Source organism: Triticum dicoccoides, chromosome 7B, assembly GCF_002162155.2.
Source record: "Triticum dicoccoides isolate Atlit2015 ecotype Zavitan chromosome 7B, WEW_v2.0, whole genome shotgun sequence".
In the NCBI taxonomy this organism is placed as follows: Eukaryota; Viridiplantae; Streptophyta; class Magnoliopsida; order Poales; family Poaceae; genus Triticum; species Triticum dicoccoides.
The window spans coordinates 486620989-486627184 of NC_041393.1; positions in this window are offsets into that span (position 1 = coordinate 486620989).

Consider the following 6196-nt stretch of genomic DNA (forward strand, 5'->3'; position numbering starts at 1 on the left):
CACCTCTAAGGCCAACTCCACCGCGCGACCCCATCCCGTCCGGCTCCGTCCGTTTGAGGTAAAAGAAACAAACGAGGCAGCCCAGCGCGCGACGGTCCGGACCAATCTGGTCCGTTTTGTGTCCGAGCCAACCCATTTCGAGCATAAACATGCGCCGGTTTTGGGTCTCGGCGGACACCAAACGGACGCGTCGCTCGTCCACGTCGGGGCCGCGTGGCAGGCGGCCACCTACCTCCCACCTGCCAACATCAATGCGCACGCGCGGGTGGCCCCACTTGTCATCCGCCCAGGCAAACGGGCGCGGTCCTTCTTAAATGGGGAAGCCGTGGACCGATCGTCGTCCACACTGCCCCACTCCACCCCGCGGCCTCCTCGAAACCCGACAGCCCCAAACCCCCAAACCCTAGCCTCGAACTCGCCGGCCGGCCCCCTCGCAACCATGGGCCTATGGAACTACGGCCGCAAGGGGAAGCACGACCGCGAGGCCGGCTCCTCGTCGGGGCGCTGTCGTGGTTCTAAGTCTGACAGTAAAATAGGGGGTAGAAAAGGAGAGGCAAGATCCTAGCTATGGAGTAGTTGTATATGCAAGATGTTTACGAGTTCAGGCCCTTCTCGGAGGAAGTAATAGCCCTACGTCTCGGAGCCCGGAGGCGGTCGACTGGATTATGTGCGTATGAGTTACAGGGGTGCGAACCCTTTACACTGAGGAGGGGGGTGGCTTATATAGAGTCCGCCAGACCCCTCCGGCCCTCAGTTATGCAGGGTTTAAGGTACATTAAGACCTGTCGTTACTGGTAACGCCATACATAAAGTGCTATGATAACCATAAAGACTACTTAATGACAGACCGTTCCTGTGCAGAGTGACTCTAGATTTCCTGGTGGTCGAGTGAATGGCTTCATGGTCGAGTGTCTTCGAGTCCGTCGAGTGAAATCCTTCCAGGTCGACTGAAAGGTAACTTCTTCTTAGAGATGTCCTTGGGGAGGGTATCATGGACAGGTCCATGACCCTACCCTAGGTACATGGCTTCCTCATTAGCCCCCGAATGGATCGAGGTTTGAGTGGGGAAAGAGTTGAGAACTCTTCCGACCCATTTTTCATGCTATGAGTATGTCTTGTTCTGGATCAATGAACTTAGGTGACGGCACCAACTTCTTTTTCAGTCGCCTTGATCCATTCTTTGTATCCGTCGAGTGAGTTTTCTGTACTTGGAGATCTCCGAACGACAGAGCGGAGGAAATCTCCAGTCTGACAAGTTGCTCTGCACTTCGCTGATTTAGCGGGATTTGAATTTCGGGAAGCGCGCGAGGCGGAGGAGGCCGCGGTACTCGAATGGGATAAAGCAGGAACGCCTCGATCTCTGCGCCACCTTTTTCGCCATGTATCACGCGCGCGACTATTGCGGGATTTGACAGGATCGTCCGGGCCTATCAGTCAGTCACTCGGAAGCAACCCCATATAAGGCGCCGGACGGGGGTTTTTGAACAGTGCGCCCTCATTTTCTTCCCTCATTTTCTTCTCCCTCTCCCTCAGACTCTTCCGCCGCGTTCGCCTCCATCCCAGCACTGCTGCTCCGTGCGTGCTTCGCCGGCGACGATGGTGAAGGAAAAGACGGCGGCTTTGGAGCGGGCGAAGAAGGCGACGGCGAAGGCGAAGGGAAGGGCGACCAGTCGGGGCGGATCCTCGTCACGGGCCGGTTTGCCGCAGGGCTGGATCTAGAGCGACTGGATCCGCTCGACTATCCGTCAGAAGGATCTTGACGACCTGGCCAATGAAGGAATGATCCCCCATGGATCAGCGAGGCTTCCGGGGAAGGAGTGGCAGCCACAGCCTCAGGAGGGTGAGTGTGTCCTCTTGGCCACCCATGTTGACCGTGGATTTTCTTTGTCGCCCCACCCTTTCTTTCGAGGATTTCTGAACTTCTTTGGGGCACAACTCCACCACTTCACACCCAACTCCATAGTATATCTCGCTGCTTTCGTGTCCTTGTGTGAGAATTTCTTGGGTTGTCGACCCCATTGGGGCCTTTTCAAACACATTTTCACCTGTCGCTCCCAGACGGTGAAAAAGGCCAATCCGAGTGACGAGAAAACCCAAGTGATTCAGATCTGTGGGGGCCTTGGGGTTCAAATGAGAGGAAAAAGTGCCTTTCCAGCCATGGTCCTTCCCGAGTCGGTCCGAGGGTGGCAATCGACCTGGTTCTACTGCCAAGACTAGCCGACGCCAGGGCAGTCGACTGGACTCCCTCTTTTTTCCATGGACCGAGTGAGCAAGCCATCCTCTTTGAAGGTGGTCCCGGAGGAGAAGGCGCAGGTTAAGGTGTTGGTCGAGCGTGTAGTCCGGCTTATCCATGACGGGGTGACCGGCATGGATCTCTTGGAGGTCTTCCTCCGACGATGCATCCAGCCGCTTCAATATTGAGACCATCCGATGTGGATGTATTCTGGCACTGAAGACACCACTCGGATCCACCCGGAGGAGGTCGAGGATGCCACGCTGGAGAGGTGGATGACTGCCATCACAGGGAACAAGGATAACCCTCGAGGAGCTAGGAGGATTCCTCCACTCGACCAGTCATATGAAGTAGACAAGGTCCAATCTTGTATCTTTTATCGTGATCTTGCTTTCTCCAACCTGTTTGCTTAACATCGGTCGACTGACTTTTGTCTTGTTTGTTGTCTTCCAGGTTACTACCGAGATGTACTTGATGCCCAATGGGGCGCAAGAATAGATCGAGGAGGAGGAGGGAAGCGGAGGTGAAAGTCAGGAGGAGTGGCAATCTGATGGTGAGGAGGATGAAGAAGACGACGACTCTGGTGAAGAGGAGGAGGAGGAGGAAGAGGAGGAGGAAGTCGTCCCTCCCTGCACTGAAAGGCGATCCAAGCTCGCCCATGACCCCGCAGTCAAGCGTGGCAAAGCGACTGTGCCTGTTGGACAGTCGACGAAACACCCTCGGACGACCTCTCCGGTGCCGACTGAGAAAGCGCCGAAGCAACTTCGAGCGACGTCATCAAAGCCGACGAAGGCCCTGCCGAAGACGAGGATGGTGATTCCCACTATTTCCGGGTAATAGCAGAACTCGTGTTTTCTTGTTTGGCATGGGTAAATTCTTGGTCGACTTGTTAGCAAACCGACTGATTTCTGAAATCTGCAGTGCTGCTACTTCCGAGACCTTAGTCAGGAACGAGGACCAAGGAATGGAAGATGTTGCCACCTCCAACCTTGGTATGATCTCTGTAGTTTCGCTTTTGGTCGATTGAGTCGTCATTTTTAACTTTGAATCTTTCCTGTAGCCCCACCTCATGTCATTGATCTCCCTGATGATGACGATGAGGAGCCACTAAGGCAGAGGAGGAACAATAAGGCGCCTGCTGGCAAGACTACTCAGGTTGCATCAGCACCTGAGACGCTAGTTCAGGAGGGAGGTAACGTCACTTGGACTTCCGTGTCGTTCGCTGTGCCGCTGACCAGTGCTCGACCTTCATCATCGACTGCCGATCCGCCTTCCCTTTTCGCCACACACCACGTCCCGGAGGGCCAAGCGGATGCTGCTAAGGAGGCTATACGCCAGGCGGGGGTTATGATGGAGCAGGTGAAGGCGATTCGGGACCAGCCAAGCGGCTTATGATGCAAGCTCAGCTCTTCAGAGCAACGTCCAGGTAAGTTGGCCACCGCTTGTTCTGTTAGGATATGATAGCTAAAAACTCTTCTTTCTGAAGACCTTGGAATCTGTACACCCACTGGGTGTATCGATTGAATTTTTGGATTGGTGGGGGCACGCTGAGTGCACCCACTGGGTGTAGTCCCCGAGACTATGGTGGACTGCTGGCAGTCGACTGTAGTCTTTATACTTTGAATTTCTTCACTCTAACTTCTCCACTCGGTCTGGTCGAATGTAATCTTGGAATCAGTGGGGGCACGCTGAGTGCACCCACTGGATGTAGTCCCCGAGACCATGGTCGACTGCTGGCAGTCCACTAAGGTCTGAAGAACGTCTCTTTTTTTTTATGATACCGTGGCTGACTGCTGGCAGTTAGCTATTGTTTAGGATCATAACTTTTTGTCTCTTTCGGTCGACTGATCAAACTGAGTCGGTAGAACCAGTGGGGGCACGCTGAGTGCACCCACTGGGTGTAGTCCCCGAGACTACTGTTGGATATTTTGATTCGACTGTAGTCTTAGAAATGCTACAATTTTTCTCTTAGTCGCTCAGAAGCAACTTATCTTTGATGTTTGTTGACTGTCCTTTCGCAGAAATCTTGCGAGCTTGTGGCTCGCTAATACTGAGTTGGAAAACAAACATATCCAGCTCGAACTTGACTTGAAGCTTGTCCAGGAGAACTTCACGAAGGCGAAGGAGGAAGCAAAAGGTATGTTTGGTGAGAATCTTGACGACTGCCTTTATTTTTTGTCCATTCCTGATTCTGATCTCATTGTCACTTTGCAGATAAACTGAAGGAGGCTCTGAAGAAGAAGGACCTTGACCTCGCCGAGGCGCAGAAAGCGGCTTCGGACAAGACGAAGCTCGCAGAAGAAAAGCTGGCTTCAGTCGGCAAACTTGAAGAGGAGAATACCAATCTGAAAGCTGCTCTGGACGCGGCCAACAAGGAGGTCAGCCATCTGAAGAATGACAAGATAGCCCTTAGTGACAAGGCTAGCGAATTGATGGGGAAGAAGAACGATCTGGAGTCTTATCTGGAAGGGCTTGCCAAGAAGTTATTCCTCATGCTTGAAGGTAATCTTTTCTATCCGACTGACTTATTATCGTTGACTCGTCGTAGAACTGTTGGCTTAACTTCAAACTGTGCTTACAGAATTCTGTCAAAACTTCGAGGAGGAGACCAGTCGACTGGAGCCAAGCTTGGACCCCATTAACTCTCCTGTGAAGGACGAGGCTGCTATGGACGTGTTCCGACTGGAGTCTCGCGTTGTTGGGGTGGTTGACTACCTCACTCGACTAAAGGTTGCTGTGTCGCGGATCGACACGACCCTCTGGCCAAGAGAGACGCTTCACAATGACCTCAAGTCTTTAATGACTCGACTGAATGACGTTCCAGGTCGAGTGCAGGAATGGAAGAAGTCTTCCGCCAGGTGTGGTGCTGATGTTGCTCTGTCCCTGGTACGCATTCACTGCAAGGATGCTCGAGAGGACAAGCTAGCGTCCATCAGGGTGGCCAATACCAAGAAGCATGACTTCCAATCTTTCATGGAGACCTTCATTGCTGCTGCCACTCAGATTGCTGATGGAATCAACCTGGACCAGTTTGTTGCACCCTCCAGTCCTCCACCTGAGGAGTAAAAAACTTCTATGCCTCATCTTAAATTTGCCTCGGAATGCCGAGTGGTTTTGTAACCGATAAACTTTCATAGGCTTGACGCCTGAGCACTTCTGAATCTGTTATCTGAACTTTGCTTATCATTAAATATACTTGCGCTCGCCTTCGAGCGAACTTTATCTTTCACTCGGAATACACTTCAACGTTTGAGATGCAGCTCTGAGGTGGAGAATCCAGTTGACCTGCACTTCACCATTTTTGCAGGTAGGGATGGAGCACAGATGGCAGTCGGCCTGCGTCCCTATGGATCAGGATGGAGTGCACACTGTATTTGTGGCGAGCTCAGAAGGAGAAGGTAGCAGTCGACCTACACCTCGTCATCCTTGCAGAGCAGAATAGATTAAGTACTTAAGCGAGCGCTGGGCTGCAGCTAAGCCCCCGAGTGGGAGGATTGCTCTCCACTCGGTGGGATTTTCAGATACTTAGGCGAGTATTGGACTGCAGCTAAGCCTCCGAGTGGGAGGTTTGCTCTTCACTCGGTAGGATTTTTAGATACTTAGGCGAGTACTGGACTGCAGCTAAGCCCCCGAGTGGGAGGTTTGCTCTCCACTCGGTAGGATTTTTAGATACTTAGGCGAGTACTGGACTGCAGCTAAGCCCCCGAGTGGAAGATTTGCCCTCCACTCGGTAGGATTTTTTGTGGCGTAGCTCCGAAGGAGAAGGTAGCAGTCGACCTGCACCTTGTCGTCCTTGTAGAGCGCATGTTGTATTTGTGGCGTAGCTCAGAAGGAGAAGGTAGCAGTGGACCTGCACCTCGTCCTCCTTGCAGAGCGCATGTTGTATTTGTGGCGTAGCTCGGAAGGAGAAGGTAGGAGTCGACCTGCACCTCGTTCTCCTTGCAGAGCGCTCTTGTATTTGTG